Here is a 22440-nt window from a genome sequence, read left to right on the forward strand (position 1 = left end):
ACATGCATATGTACATATATCAAGTGAGGTCTCAGAACTTGCTACAATCCCCATACTGCGTTTATCCTTGTTGATACCTCTGAATATTGGTAGAGAATGAAGGACACAGTCCCTTGACAGGTATCAGCTTGGTGTAGCACGACATGATTTCAGCACAAGCTGGGCATATACTTTGACTCTGCAGCAGAAGTAATTAAGAGAGAAATCTGATTGTCATCTGGCCTTGCAGTTGTTCTGCAGTGAGAGTCTGGCAACTTGTAATCTTACAGGTAAACAAGCGACCACCAAGACTCCATATTCTTTGACATTTCAGGGGTTTATTTCTGTGTAGACATGAAGCAAGCATTCTGGGAAAAGTATTATAGTAAAAGATGCATCTCCTGAAGTCTTGTCATGTGCAGAGTGAGATGTTCTGTAAATCCTATGCATTCATTTTCCTAAATTAAGAATTACAATATAATTTAATAGGAAATTATGACCTTGCAATAGGTTTTGAACCGTTCTATAAAATTTCATATAAATACAGCATTTTGTCTTAGAGTTTTCTGGGGCACCACTGAAACAAAGAAAAAAATATTTACAAATTAAATTTGGTAAAATAATATTTATACAATCCTTGGACATCACTACTGCTGTAATAAAGAGGATTTATTCATAGAAGTTTAATTGTGCACTAGTCTGTCTTTTAATGTCATCCTTCCCCCCTACCCTCAATGCTTAGGCTATCTTTTCTGGATGGAGCATTATCTTCTTAATTCCATTCAAACTAGTCTTCCTTAAGCAATTCCTAAGTGGAATATTTAAAATTATTTGATTTACTTTTGTAAACAGCAAAACATGATAAGAGCCATGTAAGTTCACAGTGTATTTTAAGGAGCAAAGCAAGTATGGGGTTTAGACACAATGTCAGCCATTAAAAAAAATTTTTTTAAGACCCTCTGCTCCTTGACTTGACAAAAGCTTCTGGCCACCTAAAATGATTTTCCTCTGAAATTTGGGTGGCAGAGTTCTCTAGGTACCTTAGTTTAGGTACCTTAGTTTAGGTAGTCAAACCAGATACAAAGTTAAGCTGCATTTGACTAGTTTCAACAATTCTCTGTAGTAGAGGCTGGATAGTATCTGGAACCTTCTGTCACTGAATAGTTACTTGGAATTTCCTCCTGATGGTATTATGTAGCTTCACTGAGTTTGCTGAATTTCTATGATGTGAGTAGTCAGATTCCAGCCTTGAGATTGTGCACCAGAAAGAAGAGATTTCACACATAGCTCATTCTCTGTCTTTTCCAGTGGAATCATCAAGTTATTATCATCTAATTATTACATGGAACATTTAATGGGGTATGTTCTATAATTATGCATTTGACCAGGACACATTAAGGGAGAATCTTAGCATTTCATCAAGTGAATGGATCATACTTCAGATGATGTGTGAGGTTATTTTCAGGAGTAATGCACACAAGTGAAGAGTTCAGTCTTGATTTATGAAATGCACAAGACATATTATAAAGCAAATTTGAAGGGCAGTATCCTAATGTGATGAGGACATCTGGAAGAGGTTCAGCAGTGAAAGAAGGGGTGGCATAAATCACAAACAGGCTGTTCTTTGGTTGGAGATGTATACTTGTGGTGAGGCTATCAAATCTGCATTTGGTTATGGTTCAGGCTGAAGTAGCTCTGTGCCAGACCTCAGATCACGAGTGCTTCTAAAATCGTTTTTTGCACAATACTCTACTGCACAGTGGCTTCTAAAATCAGTTTTGCACAATACTCTACTGCACAGTGAACAGGTTTTTTTGGAAGCATACCTGTAAATACATACGTGCTTCCAATGTTGAAGGTGCAGATTGTTTTAAAACAGTGAAGAGGACTGACTCCATTAGAACATCCTTCAAATTTCAGAAACAGAAAGAAGCTGCAACAGTTTAAAAGAAAAGCATTCCTTACCAGTGTAAATATATTATTTGGAGAAAAATAAAAGTAACAAATAATATATGTAAGTAAATAAGCCAGTCTCCTCAGGATTTTAGTGCAGGTTTTTTTTAAGCCAAACCAATCTATTTTCTGAAGCTTTACTTCTTTGAATGAATTACTGGTTAGGAGCTGCAGAGATTATAGAAAACACTTTTAAAGAAGATATTTGATGCTTTTGCATTATCCACTGATTTTAACAGTATGCGGCACATCTGTTTTCCTCTGATGACTTAAAACCTGCTCTAGAAATGTGGGTGCATATATCTAGGACTGATCTCAAAACAGATGTTTCTTGATGTTTCAACTCCCTGAGCTTCTGCTATGAAGAGGTGGATGAACACATTCAAAATGTATTTAGCAAATACAAAGGTACTTGAAGATGCAGTCAGTTGTGCATGACATTGTCTCTGTGATGATGCTCTGGCTAGATAAGAGGTTTTTTGTCTGCAGTAGAAAAGACAAAGATGAGAAATGTGAGTTTGCACACCAGGGATAAAAAAAATCCAATAACCAACAGATGAGGTAATGTTTTGCAAGAGCATGAAAAACAAAGGGACACGGGGAAATAAAAAGCTGACATTGTTGTCTTCCTCTGTGTTCACTCACACCCACACCACGAATAATTTCTTAGTTCTTCCATATGTGGTTTTTTTGTATTTTTCATTAATTGTGCTATTTTCTATAATTCATTGCATACTTCCAGACTTGCTCCTCTACTGAAAAATTCTCTTTGATTATTCTCTGCATCCTTCCTCCCTTCAATTTAGCCTACTTAATCATTATTATCTTTGCCCCTTAAAACCTATTCCCCATATTTTTTTTCTGAAGTGCCAGCATTTCTCACATTCAAATTTCTCATTGAACTTTAGCAGAATCCTTGGATCTGCTAAATCCCCATGGCTCTGTTCTTCTCTTGCAGTAATAATATCCTTGTTTTTCCTTCCTGGAAAAATTTAGGTGGGTGATACCGACAGCGAAAATTTAAGAAAAAGCTTCTAAGTCAATATTTGTAGAAATAGGGTGCTCTTGCCAATACCACAAGTTTTTTGAATGGCCTTTTACTCAATGCACACAATTATGGGTGCAGAAGGAGGCTTTCTTGCTGTGTGGAGAAGTTGTGTCTCATAAGCAGGTCTGTATCAGCAACCTAACAGTGCTGGCCCCAAGGGTTCTGTCTTGGTTCACCTGATCCTAATTCACTCCAATTGAGGTAGGTTGTTGATTTGGTAGAGGATTTCTGTGGTCCCCAGGAAAGGGGAGAGAAGACCTCAGAGAGGCTTGGTGAGTAGTTTTCATGTGTCAGCACATATTGATATAGAACCTGTCTATCTGTCTGTATTTCTGCTTTGAGTGGATTTTTAATCTGCTGTGGCATTTTTGAAGGAAACTGTTTGATTCCTCCTTCGCTTCGCTTTTATTTCTTTAAGCCTGTTGAAAACAGGAATGGAGAAAGAGGTAGGAGGGTCAAGAATAGGAGTCTAAAAGCTTTTAGAAGTGAAAGCAAACATAAAATATTAACTTATTTAAAAGAATCACAAAAAGATTTTCCTCTGTCTCACTGAAAAGTTTGGGCTTTATATGAGTTTTCTTGTGATTTAGTCACCTGTCGTAGAGGAACCAGATTTGCTTGGTTTTGTTTTGGGGAGGTGGCTTCTAAGTTTGGAGAGAAGGAAAGGAATCAGGTACTGGAAATATATTTTTGTTCAGGTATTTCTTGGATTTCAGCTGTAAAAATGTTCATGAGAAGCCAGCACTTGCAAGAAAAACAAAAAATGCATGAGTATAGCCATCTCTACCACTATAAAACTACCTTTCTTCTCTTTCTTAGACTGAGATATTGAAGGCTCTGATGATAGGAATTTCTTTGGAGACCAAAGCAGAAAGTGGAAATGTGAGAAAAGTGATGCTAGTTTCAAGATGTTTAACCACAAGTACATCTATGAGCCACACACTTTCTCAGATAGATCATCCTGCTTCTCAGGACCATGTTTAACAGTGGCTTTTGTGTCACACTTTTCCCATGGCCCAGCTCTCAGGGATTTTTGCTATTTCATTCCTGAGTGTTGTGTGCAGTACTTTTAAAAGAACGTCCTTCTGTAGCAGAAGTTACAAGTTTTTATGTACTCAGTCAACAGTGACAGTGCTGTATATTTCTACAGCCCTCTTATAATAGAAGATTTCTGAATGCTAAGATGGGTATGATCATTTTACTATATGATAGACTTAATCTTCATATCCTGTCCTTGTCGAGGATAAATGATCTAGGAATTATTATCTCGAGCTTGAAAGGTCAAAATTCCCACACATATATGAGGCCATTATCCTTAGTCCTTTTTCATTCATTGAGCTTGATGACATGGGAAGAAGTTTTCTAACAAAAGTGGGCTGCACCATTGCCTTACCTTAGCACAGGTCTTGTCCTGAGGAAAACTGCTGAATATCTCCAGAGCTTCCTGACTGAATTGAATGGTTCTCCTGGAGCTTGATGTTTCTATGGCTGTAATAAGTTGGCACATATTTAAGTCATCTGCATGTAATGATTTGCCAGCGGGCTTTGAGCCATAATGCACTCTGTTAGGAAAGGCTCTGGAAGGTATAAAATTTTTGTATTTTCTAAACAATTAGTCAGAAGGGGAACAGTTATTAATTTTTCCTGGTTTTCTTGGGATTGGAAAGCTGAGAAGAGGCTAGAAAACATCTAAGAAACTGTAAACCATAATTTTACGATCAATACAAGTTACTTTAAAAACTTCAATTCCCTGCTTGTTTCTAGTTACTAAATCCCATGAAAAAGGCATATCATTGTCTTATCCTATGTTCCACCATTTCAGATGTTCAGAGACTCTGATAAATCAACAGACTGGTTATTAAAAAAAATTAAATTACATTTCTGGGCTTATGATTGTTATGCAAATGTAACTTCCATATTCTGTTCAGAAAACACATTTAGAATCCTGAGAATAGTAATAATCCTGTTCAGGAGCTACTCCAGTAAATACTTTACTATACAGAACTGAGTATTCATTAATAACTTCTATATTATTATTGGGATTGTTTTAATGTAATCTGTAATTTGCTTGAACTGACTACATCTTTCTCAAAATGGTTTTAATTACAGAAATAAATGACAAAGCTTAGTGGAGATGCTTACACAACAGTGCAGTGTGCCAACTGGAAATTCATTCTTAACAGATGGAATTCATCAGTCTATAAAGAACTAACATGAGGCCTTTGAACCACTTAAAACTTTACTTAATCTGTCTGATAAAGTACATGATATTTCTTCTTGGCTTCTGGTCTATTAATCATTCTGTTTTAGCTGCAGAAAAAAAAAAAAACAAAACAGAGTTGGTCATTTTATTGAGGATGTACTTTGCTATTTGGAGCAATTTCATGCATTAACAAGACGTAATGCTGGGGGTCAGAATAAAGGTATGGCTCAAAATATTTCCTTTTCTTTACTGGACTGTGAAATTTAATTTTGGCCTCTTCATCTTTTTTTTTTTTTTTTTTTTTTTTTTTTAAATAGTCATTCTGCCTGACTGTTCTTGTAGCTCTTGCTGCCTTAATAAATCAGTAGGTCTGACCTTCTTTCAACTTCTGATTCAGGTTAAAGGTGTAGATAGCTGTCCAGGTCTTTAGATGCAACCTACCAGAAATAGAAAACCAGTATTTTGCTCCTAGTTGATGAGCTGGTTGATTACAAGTTTTGTCTCTTCCTTGAGACTCACTAACTTTAATGAAAAGCAGTAAAAATGTAGCCTGGGAGTAGCTCAAAACATGGAGGTGTGCTGATTAGGCCTGACATATGGAAAGGAGGCATCAATAATATGGAGAAAATTAGGGTATCAAGCTGAATGACCCTGTGGACTGGGGTAGGGGCAGGGAGATGGATTCATTAGTATCAAGTGCAAAATCACATACTTAAGAATAACAAGATATTCAGCTACAAGTTAATTGCTCATCAGTTAGAAATGAATGAGAAGAAAAAGCATGCAGCATGCTAAATGACAGCAGGATGAGTAAGCCAGAGGCCATGGAAAAGGGAGTTGTATTGCTGGCCAGTAGTAGGGGAGAGTGAACTGGCAACAATCCTGTCCTACAAGGGGAAAAAAAAAAGGGGGTATGGCTACATCATCCAGTCACCTCAGCTTTATGTGGAGCTTGCAACACACCTGTACTTTGTAACCACCCAAAATGTGTGTTTATGTGTGTGTGTGTGTGTGTGTGTGTTTAGCCCAAGGTACTTCAAAAAAGCAAGACATTGAAGTGGTTGCTGTGCTTTGTAAGGACTACTGAGCTCAAATCCTTGCTCATTGGATGAGATCTTTTTCACATTTCCATCCTCTAAAAGAATATGGCTCATTTTGACACAACAAAACAATGACTGGAAGTGAAAATAAATGAGCCAGAGAAGGAAGAGGACTATTTATGCCAAAGGACTGAAGTGACATGAGGAAAAAAAAAAAACAAAACAAAACAGATAAAATGGCCACACATAAACTTGGGTTGGGAATAAAAAGAGAATATGAAGAGAGTGGTGTTCCAGTAGGAATAACAGTCAGAAGTTAACTGGTGTGACCAGTTAATAAGGAGGGTCCCATGCTGGTGGTCAGAAGGCACTGTTGAAGCAGAAGGTCTTCCCAGCTCTGCCTCCATGTAGGATCACTCTGGGTGGAAGGGACTTGGGAGGTCTCTGGTGAAGCCTCTTCTGCTCAGAGGAAATGGTCCTCCTGAGAGATGGATCCAAACAAGAATGGCATGGCCTGGCATCTGGCAAAAAACAGATTAAAAAAACTTTGTAAAAAAATAAATGGTAAGCAAGTAAGCAGGACCCAGACATTCTCCAACCTCATTTTGCACCAAGTAAGCATATAGAAATAATGTCATTAATAAAATAACTTGGACCATCAGTCATGGACTCCAAAGTAAAATAAGTTGAGCATGACAATTATATCAATTATATTTTATAGTCACTTTGGTAATTTTATTACATATACACAATCATTTGCATCTCTATCCTTTACTACATTTTTTTAAAGTCTACTGCCTTCCTGCCATATCTTACTTATTTAATTATTTATGCATTTGCTGCAGTGATATTCTGTTAAATATTGAAAAGTTTGTGATTGAAACCTAACTCTGATTTGAGCTGCAGATATTTCTTATGGACCCAAGGCTGAAATTTAACGGCTAGTTTTATTTATTTTTATTTTTTTAATTTTGTAGCAAGACTGAGCAAGGATGCACCTAGTTAACAAGAAAGGAAGAAGTAGTGCAGCTATGCTGACAAACAAATAAAAAAAGCATAGAAAATACATTCAGGACTATGTGATTAATGTTTTTCCTCTGTATCATCCTACTTTTAATTCTGTGGTCTTCTTTCAAGCACAGAAAACACTTTGATAGACAAATTATTACTATCCTGGCTGCTTTAAATTAATACATAGATACTTCTAGAATGCCAAACAAAATTCAATGATACTGGTTTTTAGAAAAATAGAAGGGAGTGAGGTCTGAGCAGATAAACCAGTGGGGCTACTTGGTTTTGTAACCCACAAATATGTGAATATTCTGGCAGAATGTACATTCCTGCTTCTTTATTGTTAGAGTTTAGGTGGTAAATTCACTTCTTCAGTGGCACAAAGCAGGGCACTCCAGTGGAGCCTGGGGAGGACCTGGTTTTGCTGCCTGAGGATGCTGCTGGTCCATCATAGCTGTACTGTGGCTTTTCTTCACAAGGCTTTGGTGGAGAAAAGTAAACCTGGCAGGAAGCCCTGAGGAAGGATAATGTATTACTTCCCTTCTTAGTGCTAAAACACCTTCTTGTGGCCAAGTAGCTGACCCTGGCACAGGAGGAGTGCCACCTCCAGCAGACAGAGCATGCCTGACCTCTGGGGCTCAGATGGGGCAAAGCAGCCGTGAATATTACAAGGAAAAGAATGGAAGGGGAAGGGAAAAAGGAAGGGGAAGGGACCAACAGATTTGCATCTCGCTTGTTTTGATTCCACTACTTAAAACTAATCTTTCCACTACTTAAAACTAATCTTTTTTTTATTTTCTTGAAAGCTGCTTTTGGCCAGCCCTTGGTGTTTGTCAAATTCTTTGTTTTCTCTGAATATTCTCTGCTGGCCTAGTTAAATTATGAGGATTATCCAGAGCTGCACTGGATCATAAAATGCTCTATTGATTAGCAGACTTCTAATTACTCTTAGCATGAAAAAAAAAAAAAAAAAAAAAAAAAAATTGATAGTAAACAAAGCAGAAAAAATAGGGCGTTTCCAGAATGTAGGGATATAGATGCTTGTGTGTGGCCTTGTACATGAGTATTGTAATTTCCAGTTTATCATCATGAGCTTATTTGACTGCTTACAGAAGTGTGACCTGAACAAGCACACATTTTGACAGAAAATCAGCCAAAAGCAAAATTTCTTTTTCTTTTTTTATTTTTTTCCTTCAATACCCTGCATATGCTCTGGAATAATAACACAATGATGAGCAATACGGTTTTGATTTTTTGTGTCTTGTGGTAATGAAGTAAAAGTTATGGTTAATTTGTCTTTTAAATAGGTATGCATCAGTAAAAAGAATATAGTGTGTCAGAGTTTTAGCTTGAAAAACAGTGAATACCAGTAGGTACTGAAACCTTTCCACTTTCATCATCTGCCTACATACTGGTTCAATGTGTCAGATTACTTTTGTCTTCCATAAAAACAATGCACATTATGTATTCCACCTTCAAATCAGTTTCTCTAACAGTGCTAGTCTTAAAGATGTATGTGGCATTTTTCAGGATGCAGTTGTACATACTATAAGCCTTGCCTAGGAGGAGAGTAGCACTGATGTCCTCTCCTCCTTCCTTAGTGCTGAATGGCAGGTCTATGGCAATAGCAAGAGGACATCTCACTTGTAGGTGACTCTGCTTCCCAAAGAGGTGCAAAAGTAGAGGACAGACTTTGGAATGTTTGGAAAAATAAGGATTGAAATCGGGGCAGAATTGCTGTTGACTTCCAAAGGACCAGGGTTTTTCCCCAGCCATTTAATGACTCTTCTGTGATCCACAGAAGTTTTCCCATTAATTTCTATGGGCTCTCCATGCCAGTCTTAACAGTTTTTTTCTAATCTATGAACGTAAACCAGAAAATAACTAATACATCCCAGCAACAACTGTGCAGAGTTCTTGCCCATGGCAAAATGACTGAGCCAAAGTAACAATTTAATTCAAATGTGAAAACCATAAAATTCTCATGAAGTATTAAAATTCTATGTTTGTTAGAGATTTTTTGTTTGTTTCATTTTGCTAGAGCTGTCCAAGACTGAACAGCTGAGTTTCCTGTTGTGTTATGCCCTTCTAGAGAATATGAATTTCTCATTCAGAAATGAAGCAGTTCCTATTGCTTTTGATTTTGCTTGTGGCCTGCCTTGACAGTGGTGCAGTCTGCATGGCTCTTCTAGTCTGCATTAAAAAAAAAAACTTTCCTTTTAAACCTGGCTGCTAGCAGAGAGGCAGGTGAGCAGCCCTGTGCTTTGCAGATGCAGGCAGTCTCATCAGCCCATCACTCTTCTCAGTTTCCCATCACCAGGAGGTTGATATCAGAGCAAAATCCACTCTGCTAAATGTGAATTCCTTCATTTGTTCTGCAGTTTTCCTCTAGGCCTGTAATTACGGCCCTCCTGATAACCAGCATACAACTGTACCCATTAATTATGTCTTCACTTGAAGGTTTCTCTCTCAGTGTTTCCATCCTTGTCAGCTCAGCTACCTTCAGCTGCTGCATCAGTCTGTTAGCCATGTCAATCATCCTTTCCAGGAAAACCCAACCTATAGGCTGGAGCAAACCCTTAGCATCACTGCAGACTTGTGAAAACCACTCCATTTCAGACAGGGAAGCACTGTGCTGAGTGAACAACCAACATTTTATTGTATGTGCTTTTGTGGGTGTCTATGTAGTTATTCAATAGCTGCTTTATTTTTCTGTGGGGAATAGAAAAGAGACATGGCTGAGGCTCTGCTGTTTACCTGGTAAAACAGTCAAAACATGTTTCTGATTAAAGAGGCAACAGCAGACACCCAGTCTCTGTGGGCTTCTCCACATTAGGGGATAATGGAAGCATTTACTAACAGCCAAAGAAATCTTTTATTAGGATATGAAACCTTTAATTTAGAAGGAAGGTTTCACATTCTCACGTACTTTTTTCCCTTATCCTCCTACTCTGCAAAATGTAGTGAGGCCAAAAATTAATACAATTGCACATCTATTTCTGAGCTATGAAATACCTCTGAAAAGGTATTTCACACCCCTTTTGAAAAGGTGTGATTTTGAAGTAGAACAAATAATATACTTATAGTAATCTTCTTTAAACCAACAATGTTTTAGAAACCCAAAGATCTAGAGCAATCAAACCCAGTGTATTACATTCTCTGTTCTGTTAGTTTTAGACTTAAACTGTTTTATAAATATTAAAATTACAATAAGAATACCTCATATGTTAAAAATGGCTCTGATGGAGAAGGGCAAAGTCACATCTGCAGAAAATATGCTGGAAGGAGAGACTTCACCTTTTCTTCTGCTCCCCTAACTATCTGGTGCAATTGGTATATGTCTTATGGTATACATTTCATCATCCTATATACATTTTTATGTGGGCAGTTGGCTCTGTTGTCCATGCAGGAGGCTGACCAAGTGGGTGAAGTCTTTTCTGACCCTGCCAAAGCTGATGTCTACTTTGAATCAAGTAATTTCTGAAATACACAATCAAACTGAAACTTTAAAGTATCAATTGTTGACAAAGGTATGAAATGGTATAAATAGCTTTATTGTTTACAGAATGTCCTCATCTGCAGCTGTTCTCAGTTTATTTAGTTGTGTGCACAAAGACACATAGTACCTACCCAGAATGAAAGAACATAAAGACATTTTTTTCTTCGTTTTGCTTGTTCTTATGTGGGAGAAGAAAACGTGATCTCTGACATGCTGAAGAGCACGGAATGAAAGGCAGATTGTGGAGCTCTGTCTCTTTTTTCATCACCCCCTGCTCCCCCAGCTTCTGCTTTCACCCTTACATCTTCTTGTGCATTTTGGAAAACACACCTTGTGGGGGTGCTGCTGCAGCTGCTGGAGCTCTCTCTTCCCTCTCCTCTGGGTCCTGTTGATGTTTGCAGGAGAAATACTTTATGCAATTTAGAGGTTTGCTCCTGCCTAAGTCATGACCCTTTTTCCCAGACTCATCCAAATGCTTATACAAACATTAAGGTTGGAAAAGATGTCTATCATCATCCAAACATCAACCCAACACCACCATGCCAAACAAACCATATTCTGAAGTGCCACATCCACACATTTTTTAACACCTTCAGGGATGGTGACTCCACCACTTCCCTGGGCAGCCTGTTCCAGTGCTTGACCAAATCTAACCCTTGCAGGTTCCCTCATAAACCCTGAAATGCACTGAAACAGGAATAGCACCTGTAAAATTGCTGTGCATTGGTTTAAAATAACAAAACAAAGAAATTAGGTCCATCATTGTGCTGCACTCCCCTTGCTCCAGGGGTGGGTGGGCCCACAAGAATCCCCTGTGAGGAAGAAAAAATTAGTTTATTTAGGACTTTTACCTCTACAGTGGTGCAGTCAGTACAGAAATTGAGGCAGATGATGTCTTTACAAGTCTTTTAGGTAATGGACAGCCAGGTGCAAGTTTAAGCATCCTTAATATTTTCTAGATTGAAACAGGGGGACAAAACCCCTTTCTCCTAGCAAACACAGAAGAGCAAAGGTGTTTGTTATCTGCCTGTTAAACTTGGTGTCTTTGTGTAGCTATAGAGGCAAAATGGATCTTTGTGAATAAGTAGACATTGTCATTTTGTTTTACTTTTTATTACCAAAGAGGTGGGCATGGTACCTCCACAATTTCAGAATGCTGCAATGAGTTTCCCTATTCTCATCTCTGATTTTTTTTTCTATTGAAGGATTTCATACACTGTTTCTTCGTATCCACTTTTGTAGAAAGTATCAGTCTAGGAGAAAAATTTCTTCCTTGTTCTCATACAGGTGTTCAGCCTTAAACATGCTTCCCATTACGTTTAATTTTGCCATTAAGAAAAAAAAGCTAAATTTTGCAGTTGTTCATAATTTTAATCATCCTTGTAAAGATTTCAGCCCTTCTTCCCCCTCCCTAAATCTGTATCTATCTGTCTTACCATGTAATTTGTCCGCTACACCTCGAAAAAGCAACGAGTACTGATGACTAAACCAGATAGGTGTGAGCAATAAGGTAGTGTCAATATTTGCATAAGAAATGTAATTTATGGAGACAATTGAGACAAAATAAATGTGCCCTATAAAATTAGCATAATAGCTGCATTTCATCAAGTTTTCCCTGCCTATTACTATGACTGTGTTGACTAACCAGCTGTAGAAGCATTTGGAAAGACCATAAAAAAAGGTAGGGAGTAGTAAGTAGGAGGTAATAGGAATCAGAGACTGAAAATATATGTATGCCTGAAAAAGACTGATTAAATCTGTTTCTTGGTAGTACAGGCTTTGAGACTAAGGTCTGTTGGTAGCTGTTAGTTCCAAACAGGTAGGATTGATCTAAATTACTGTTTCTTGAGAGGGTAATTTCTTCTGGTGACAGTTTTTCTGCTTCTGTTTGCTTAAAGAAAGACGATGATCTTGACCTTTTGAGCAGTCGAAGGCAGTTGTCCTAAAGATTTTCATCACTGCTGAACTTGTTTTCCTACAATCCATGGGAACTGAGGTATCTGTAAGCTCATTTGATGGGCACAGTTTGGCTGACTGAGATGGGAAAGTTCAGACCTCCAGGAAGGAGATTACAGATTTCCTGCCAGAAGAGGGTAATTTGGTCACAGGTGCAGAGTATACTGTTACAGAGGTGACATAAATTGTTAACACTGACATTTATTTCCCAGAGTCTGGTATTTTAGCAGTGTGGAGTCTCACAGAATTTTCCAGGGGGAAGCAAAGATGACATCCCAAATTCTGTCCCAGTTCTCCTGTAAAAAGGGTAAAGCTACCTCCTTATTACCAGCTGTCTCTGCATAGAAATAAATCTTACGAAACTAAAACTCACTGAAGACTCTGAATGCCTCAGAGTTGTTAAATACATTTCCTGAGGACAGTATTTGGGCATTTGCAGGTGACCAGGTGTCACTGGAGGCTCATCTGAGCATAACAGAGATGTGACTCTCAAGATGAAATGGCAAATTATTCCCTATGCACACGAAGAAGTTTATATTTGAAACACAAGTGACTTTCACACTCGTTAAGAGTGTTAGAAGTGGTGGGTAATACATTTCAGCCTGTTGAATGGCTGTCCAAGGTTGTAACTATGTGTGCCCACTGACAAGTATATATGCACATATTGATAAGCTCCTGAGAACTATTGAGTGCTCTTAGGTTTTCATCACAAAGTTTGTTATTTGTTCATGCAGAAATTAAAGTATATAAAAAGTCTCACTCTTATCTCAAGCTGTATCACTTGCTCTTAGGTTGAAGTATAACTTCAGGCTTCCACCTCTCAGCCTTTCTGAATTGTAGGTGCAAGTATTTTTTATGAAATGTTATCTTAAAAAGCAAAACCAAAAACAAATTGGCTTTTTTGCTCTTGGATAGATTTTTTTCCTGGATAAATTACAATTCTAACGGGTGGTTCTGTGCAGCAGAGAGAACTTTAATGATATGTTTGTACAGTTTTTGTCTAGTTAATGAAACATGTAGCATATTTAGATTTAAATCAAATCTCAAGTTTCACCTCTGTTCTGGGTTGAATATGTTGAACTTTATGTCTTTTTTTGTAGCTTTTTGAAGGGTTATGCTGTTACTGCATTTTAGTAACTACATAGATTTTTCTTCCTGATACTACAATGTCCCTTGGTATGAAATATGTGCTACTAATTTCATATTTCTGACTGCATTGACAAGCAGGTTTTAAGCATTGTTTTGTATTTATTAGGTAAAATATGTATATTCGGCAGAACTCTCATGCACAGCTTGAGTGTGTACTCAAGCACATTGAGCTTCATCATTTTTTTCTATTTAGTTCTTGTATATCTGGCCTTGATTCAACAAACTCAAAAGTGTGAAGTCAGGTGCATTTCTAACTGCTTTACCCTGCTAAGCCCATAACGTTTTTTGCATTATTTGGGTAAAGTGTTTCCTAACCACATTGTCTATTGGATCTTCATGTAACACCATAGCATGTCATCAATAATACACATACAGCTGTATCTCCATGAAAAGAAAAAAAAACAACTTTGAATTTGATGGGGGGATAATCTTCAATAGAAAGAATTCCACTACAAGCTTTTTTTGCTGGGCACCCATAATCTGCACATTATACTTTAGTATAATTATAAATTTAGTATTTAGCTTTTGCTCATAGCAAGCTGCTGCTCAACATTTGAGAGGGGTTGGGATCTGCCATCCCTCCTCTATACCATTACTGTTATTGCTACATTTGTCCCTGTCATAACAGCACACAGGACATATGACAGTCCATTACTGTTAGCAGTGCTATTGTAGAATCACACTACCAAAAAATACCACCTAGAGCAAAATATAAATAATTCTGTCCTGTCTTACAGGAAGGCGCATGCTGAGGTTAATGAAAGTTTGACTTGGTAAATGTGGAAGGACCTCATTGTTTGGACTACTTGAAGTAGTATTTAGTATTCTTATTTAGATAATTTTTGTTAAGGAAAACAGTAGTGATTTTCTTAGTCATTTTGTCCCCTGGATGAACTCCTGTCACTGAGGACACAGCCCCAACAGGGGTTATTGTCAATCAACCCCCAAAAAATTATGCTGATGTCAGAAGGGTCATCAGAGCAAAGCTGCAAACCACCACCATTGTCCTTGTTGTCCTCTACCGAGGTCCCTTAGGAGAGATGAGCAAAAAAAAATGTCTGGAAGGACTGACCATTTGTAACCCCTGTAGCAAAACACTGCAGAAGAAACCACTTAGTTATGGCCTGATGGCTTACTCTGCCATCTTCACAAAGGGGAAAGATACATAGTCAAGATCTCAGGACTTCCAGGGATCTCCTCTTTGGAGGGCCAAGAGTTGCAGACACCTATTACACATGCTTATAATATAATAAAATGAATATTAAAAATCTACGCACTACTTTGCAAGCCTACCACAAATACTGTGCCACTTCTGTCTATGTTAGGGTCAGACCTTACTCTGTGTTCAGAGGAGGGAGAAGTTTCTTATACAGAGAAGACCTTATAATGCATCTTAACTTATTTTCTATGATACAGTACATCCAGACACAGCGTTAGCTTTGTTTTACTGCCATGTGATTTGGCTGTTAGCACTAATGTAACTGCAGGCATGTGGTTTTTTCAAATGGTGTTTCAAGTTCAAATTACCTTCAGGAACACTTGATGCCACCAAAATGGATGCAAGAGAGAAATGAATGTCAGGGCAACCTTATCATCTCTGTGCTCCTGTTAGGGGAACAGCAAAGTCAATTTCACCTGACTTTTTTGTATCTCACTTGTCTTTTTCCTCAGCGTAGACATCCATTGTGGAAAACAGTTTTGAGAGCTTTTGGAAAAGCTCCACAGGAAAGTAAGGTGGGCACTTGGCAACTTGCAAATGTCAGGATTTGATAAAACTGGTAAAGAAAAACAAAAGGGAAAAATTCTCACTGGGACAAATCAAAAGAACGTTTATTTCATTGCACTAGAAGTTGTGTATTGATGAGACATTACGATTGGAGTTTTGGGGGCTTGTTGACTAGCTTGACCAAAGCGTGTTCATGGGTTGCCTTTTCTGTGGAGATTGCGTCTGTCACCCTGCCCACCTTGCAGCACTGGGTGACTGATCCGGTTCTGGTCAATGACCAATGATCCTGGATGTGTGGTATAGGCAAGGTTACGATCTGGCAGCCTGGTTATGCCCTGCCACGCTGCTCCCCTCGCCAGGCCTGCAGTGTGTGTGCATTCCTCTGTCACACTTGAGGTGCCTGTGCAGAGTTTGGCAAGGGTGGGGGCAGAGAGAATTTTACATGAAGGAGAACACTTCCATTTGGCAGGGTTTAGTGGGCTGGCTTGCTGTGCTCAGGTTTGTTATTTGGGCCTCAATTTTAAAACATCAGATTTAAGGGTTGTGTTTCTCCCCCTCTTCTCTCATGGGGCATCACCTGGAGTACCATGTCCTGTTCTGGAGCCCCCAACACAAGGAGGGCATGGTGATGTTGGAACAAGTCCAGAGGAGGGCCACAAAGATGATCAGAGGGCTGGAGCAGCTCTCCTGTGAGGACAGCCTGAGAGAGTTGGGGTTGTTCAGCCTGAAAAGAGGCAGCATCTCTGGGGAGATGTTTCTGTACCTGAAGGGAGCCTACAAGAAAGCCGTGGTGGGAATTCCCACAGCAGCGTGTAGTAGGGGGAGAGGGGATGGTTTCAAGCTGAAACAGGGTACATTTAGAGTGGCTGTTAGGAAAAAATTCTTCACTAGATGGTGAGACGCTGGAACAGGTTGCCCGGGGAAGTTGTAGGGGGTTGCCCCGTGGTAGGGGGTCGGTGTGTGTGTGGTGGAATCGTGCGTTCTCCAATATCCCTTCCAACCCACAGCATCCTGTGACTCTATAGAGGAAGCCACCTCCGAGACGTTCCGCTTTAACGTCACACCCCCGCCTCCCCGGAGCGGCGAGATAAAACCGCTCCCTTCTCCCCTCTAAATCCCCTCCTCTCCCCCCTCCTCGCCCAAACCCAGCTTGGGGTGGGCAGGTACCCCTCTCCCTACCGCGGCGAGGCGGTGCCGGCTCTACTGGGCTTGGTTCCGCAGCGCGGCGCGACTCGAATCCCGGCGGCGGCGGCTGCGGCGGCTGCGGGCAGCGGCCATTGGCCGGGCGGCGGCACGTGTCGGCGGCCGCCATTTTCCCGTCGGCGGCGACAGCGTCCGAGTGTGGGTCTGTGATAGGCCGGGCTGGTGCGCAGGCGGCTGCACCGCCCGGGCTCCCGCCGAGGCAGCGAGCGCGCCTGTCAGCAGTATTGATTTCAGAGGATGGACTAAATTTCCTAGGATTTCCATTAAGAATTAAGGGAGGAGGGGGGGAGAGAGAGAGAGAGGGGGGGGGGGAGAGGAAAAAAAAAACAAACCCAAAGCAAAAAAAAAAAAAAAAAAAAAAAAAAAGCCGTAAGCACGCAGGGGTAGCCAGGCAGACATGGATATGAGATGGCACTGTGAAAACTCTCAGGTAGCTTCTTCTCTCACAGCCGATGCAGAACGCAGGAAAAGCACTGCAGCATGCAGGGTTTAAGATACATTAGTCTGACAGCAAGGAGGGGGGGGAAAAAAAAAAAAAAAAGCATTTGCACCGATTACTGAAAATGACTTTTTTTTTTTTTTTTTAAAGATTAGAATGTGTCTCCTTGGAGATTGCATGTCATTAATACTACATTAATTTCTGCACGCTGTTTTAAATATAGAAAAGCTTTTAAAATGTATTTTAAATTATTTTTTTTTCCTTATGCTCCAAGAAAATAACGCTTTGGTACCCAGAGCATGGATGCTTCTATTTTTTTCTCTTCTGCTTTTTTTAAACAATAGAGATGGTTTTTAGCATGTTTGCTACAAGCGAGTATAAAGGAAAGGAAAATTGAGAAGAATCCAATAAAAGCATGAATAAAAACTGCTTCAGATTGTTGCCAGGCTGCTTTCTTTTTAGTAATCTCGCAATTATTTTGGCTTAAATGATGCTTAAACCCTGACCATGCATGCTTTTCATTTTGGCTCAGAATATGGGTGTATATGAGTGTGTATGTGTGTATTTGTTTTGATTTGATTTTTTTTCAGTGAACATTTGCACAACTGGAATTCCTGTGAGTTACCTGCATGCTTTGATAAGAAAATTTACATACAAATGAATTGCTATAACAGACTGATTAATATTTCACGATAGATAATGCAAAGTACCTTTTTAAAATTAGTTCTAATCTTTTGGGGAAGGGTAAATTGCTGCATGTTTATAACAATGAAAGTGTTTGTGTATTTTTTAAAGAGTGACTGTTTGTTTGTTTCTAGTGGGGAAAAGCAAGGGGCTTTTATTGGTTTATTTATTTATTTTAAAATTACAAACCTCCAAGACGTCTGATTTAAGAGAGCATCGGTTACAAAGCTTTTTGCATTACCTGAGGAGGAGCAGAAAGCTGTGTGTTTGTGTGGGAGTACGCAGCACCTTTGGGGAGGTGTGTGATCTTTTCTCACTCATTCTCCCCAAGAAGATGCTGTGGCACTATGGTGCCTACATGCACCATGGGAATTCTGCTGGTAAGATGAGCTGGCACAAGGTGGGACACGGTCTATCGCAATAGTGAGCAAAGGCAAAGATGAGGACGAGGTTTGCCAAAAGAGGTTAAGGGACCTTTAAAGCGAGGAGACAGGAGCTTCCAGCAGTACATAAATGATTCATTTTTTAATTTCCCCCTTGTTAGATAAAAATTAAGGGGGAAAACCTTTTGTGATACATCGTTTTATTTGAAATTAATCAGAAGATGCTAAAAGTGAGGCTAATGGTTGTTCGGATTTATCTGGGTTTATAGGGATAACCATTGTGTGAGAAGGAGGTAGGATTTGGGGGGGCTTTTTTCATGCTTGTAAAAAGGTTACCTGCTGAATTAGGTCTGAGCTATCCTAATTTTAGTTTTTTACTGCAGTTGTGGGGCTGAGGATCAAACCTTTCTACCTTTGGTGTACCGGGTATATTGTGTAATCCCGTTTGCAGTTGTTAGCTTGGCTTCTTCAGAGTTCTGCTATTGAGCCTATTTTTTGGTTATTATTGTATTGTATGTGTTCATTTACACATCTTCATATGCAATTATATAAAACAGCTCTTCTCTTATTGTTATGGGCTAATCTATAAGTGGGTTTGCTCTTCCCTTAGTGCTTTACCCCTCAAAAAATATTTTGGGTGGTAGAGTTTTCCCATGCCAAATTGCTCTGGCCTGTTGGTATTTAAGTTCAGGCTGAAAACTTTGTGAGTCAAGTTTGCTATACCTGGCTCTGTTCCTGATAGCTTTCCACATCACCTAGTTATCATATATAATTTGACACAGCTGACAGCATCTACTTTGAATCAGCTTAGGGCTGAGCCAGAGTGGAAATTGAATTGCCTTTCGACTCCCTAATATTAATGATCTTTCCAGGTCAGCACAGGAGAAATTGCCAGGGCAGTCTGAGGAACTGTCCATTAAACCTGCCGAGATGGCAGCTCACATGTGGAGAGATATAGCCAGGTAACATTAGTAAATGAATTCCACTTGATTAATATAAGGGCTGCGAGAGTTAATATCTCAAAAGCCAGTGTGTAGTCTCAAGTGATTTTTCTGGTGTTTTAAGACTGATTATAACTAAGAGTAGGCAAATTTGCCTTAGATGTGTCTGTAAAAGAATTCCACCCAAAATCTGGATTGTGGTTGTATCTTGAAGGGCAAGCCTGTATTTCTGTAAAGGTATGGTTTGATCTAAAACCATGTGGCATAAAGCAGGAGAAGAAAAGTTGATGTCTCTTTAGTCCTTGAAGCATCTACATGTTTGCAATGACCCAATAATCAAAGTCTGTGTACACCAAGACAACCTGATGAGGTGGGCAGCTGAACCTTTAAATCCTAAATCCATATTCAACAGGAATTCAGAGGAGACAGACAGCCTAAGGGCAATGTTTAAAAACTCCAGTTTGCTTTATGTCTCAGGGTAATGCTGATTTAGCAAGAAATCCACGTCACAGTGTGGGATGTTTTATTTTTTGACCTTGTGCATTTGAGAGGACATTAAAAGTTGAGAGTTGTCAGCATGGTTTTACTGCAAGGGGGAAATGCAGAGGAGGTTCAGCCATCCTCAGTTGCCATTATGAAAGATATCCACATGGAGCACCAAAGAACAGAGGAAAGGTACACAGGAAAGACTAAAATACTGATGATTCAGAATAAAGCTCACATTCTTCTGAATTTGCTTCTGTGACAAGTAGATGTTTTAGCTGAAATAACATCATGAGGGTTGTTTGGTGACACAAATGAGGGAATGACCAAACTTGCTGCAATCAAATGGGAAATATCTTCTAGATCTTGGACCAGCTCAACTTTCCTCTCTCTTTTCATAGCAACTGCCGTGGTGGCCATATAAATTATACCAGCTTCATGTGGTGAAAGGATTTCTCAGTTGGCTGTCACTCTTTTGCCTTGGCTCACCCATTGCCACTCCTTAAAGCAGTTTTTTCCTCCACTTAGAAGTTCATGTTGTTAAGTCTTCACAATGTTAGAGATGGCATCACAGCTTGGCTTGCTGTTGTTTGTACATAAACTATCATCAAGATAACTAGTTAAAGAAAACATCAAATTTAATCTTAGCCAAGGAGAAGCTTGACAGGTGAAACTTGTTGATGGATAATAAGTCATTTGCATAACTTTTTGGTTGACAATTTCAATAGCTTTAATTACTTTACTATTTTCATTTTAGTTGTGTATATTAATATGAAGTTGTCATCCTGTGTTTCATGTTATTAATTCTTGCTAATTACTCAGGGGTTTTTTTCATCTTTTCTGGTACAAAAAAAATAATTTTACACTTGTTTTGCATGTTCCACCAGTAGTAACCTTGGATTTCTGGCTCTATTGTTCTCTTTTTGTACATTTCTGAAATTATTTTTCAGCCTGCAGGGTGTTTTGTCCTGCTTTTGCAAGGTGGTGTAAGCAGCAGATTCAGGAAGAGTCTGACAGAATGATGAGAGGTTTTTTCTCATGGGTAGCTTGAATTATTATAGTATTTTGCTGTGCTCCTCTGCATTGCTTCTCTTTTTATCTTTGTCTCCATCTGAATTGTACTTTATTTTTCCCTGTGGGATGCATAATTAGATTTAGCTGTATAGTCACAATCACAGAAGCAGGCCCAGTCTTTTATTTCCTGATTGTATCTTGCAAATCTTTTTGGGTGAGAAGCTTCTGGTAATGCTCACAATCTAAGTACCATATCAAGATAAGACAGAGTAAGGGCCAAGGGCAAAACTTACAGCCAACAGCTTTATGAATGGGTGTGGGTTGACTGTCTGTCAACAGGCAGCCAGTAAAACCCTTGCACTTTTCTGTAGCTCCTCCAAAGAAATAACTGTTGGGACCTGTCACGGTTTAACACTGGCCCGGCAATTAAACCGAGTGACAGACGCTCTCTATTAATCTCTCTCTCCTCCCTGATAAGAAAGGAGAGAGAATAAGGGAGAGAGACTTATGGGTTGGAAACTAAACTACACAACTTTAATGAAACAGTAATGATAAATAGGAAAAATTACTAAATATATACAAATATACAAGAAAATGGATACCACATTCCTCCCCCCTTTCCCCCAGTAGCTCTCACGTCACCACCGAGGCTGCAGGGCAGCCCTGGGAAAGTCCAGGCTGGACTCCTGGAGTCGGCAGCAGTCGGGAACTGGAGGCAGGAACACACAGATATGGGCTGGCACGGATCAGGACCACAGGCAGGCAAACGGACAGGATCCTTCCAGGATGCCGGGTGAAGGAAAGGGAAAATGGAAAGGCAGGAAGGGCAGGCAGCCGGAAGCTGGAAGCAGGAAATCTGGCTTGGCCCTCATGATCCTTCAAATTTATACTGAGGATGACGTATATGGGATGGAATACTCTGTTTGGTCAATTCTGGCATCTATCCTCTCCATTCCTCCCCAAAGGAGGGATGCAGGTGGGACCTCTTTATGTTTTCCTCAGAGCTGAGCAGTGTCCTTGGCTCTGAATACCAGTCTCTAGCAGTAACTATAAACATCAAGTGTTATCAGTCCTAGAAACACACACTGTCTGAGAAACTTGCTGTTAATTTCAACAAGTGCAACTACTTACAAGAGATTTAGCTAAAAGCGAACGTACAAGACAGAAGATCACCTTTATCCTGGCCCAAACCAGGACAGGACCCTATAGTTAGTTTTCGATGGTCAAGTTAGTGTTCTACGGACATACATTGAGATTGCAACTAGACAGAAACAGTGTTTTGATTTGTTTTTTTTCTCTACTAGTACATTAGACTGTACACAGGGAAAAATGTGTGCAGCCTTTCAAAAAGGGGTAAAAGCCAGTGACTAGACAGTGTGTTTTCATTGCTAGGAAATCTGGGCATTGTGGTCATGCGTGCTAGTCCTGTGCAACAGTGTGAGCAGGTTTCCAAAAAAAAGGTGAATTCAGGATGAAATTCTACCATCCTTAGGATCAGTGGAAGTTTTGTCATTGACTTTAATGTCACTGACATGTGATCCCTGGCAAAAGTTGGAATAGCACAAAGTCCAAGAAGGTAGGGGACAAATGAACTGACTTCCAAAAGGAGCTATCTCTTGCTGGTTGTTGCTCGAAGTAGCATAAGTGAAGTAGAAAAATGAACAAGATGGTATTTTCACCAAAAAATGTTAAATTCTGTCTTGTGAACTAAATGACTACTTGCCAGTGA

At 39.5% G+C, this 22440-nt stretch overlaps 1 protein-coding gene and 1 long non-coding RNA gene across 25 annotated transcripts in view; one reads left to right on the top strand and one right to left on the bottom strand.

Moving 5' to 3' along the window:
• NRXN1 (neurexin 1) overlaps positions 1–22440 on the top strand; it is a 705459-nt gene that overhangs the window by 632641 nt on the left and 50378 nt on the right. The gene's annotated exons all lie outside the window — the stretch shown is intronic.
• LOC139795501 (uncharacterized) lies at positions 12466–16616 on the bottom strand. The gene is made up of 3 exons (XR_011725523.1): positions 16328–16616; positions 15366–15613; positions 12466–12813 (listed from the first exon to the last, which is right to left on the bottom strand). It is a non-coding gene; the product is annotated as an uncharacterized lncRNA (long non-coding RNA).

The sequence above is a fragment of the Heliangelus exortis genome, chromosome 3 (assembly GCF_036169615.1).
Source record: "Heliangelus exortis chromosome 3, bHelExo1.hap1, whole genome shotgun sequence".
Lineage (NCBI taxonomy): Eukaryota > Metazoa > Chordata > Aves > Apodiformes > Trochilidae > Heliangelus > Heliangelus exortis.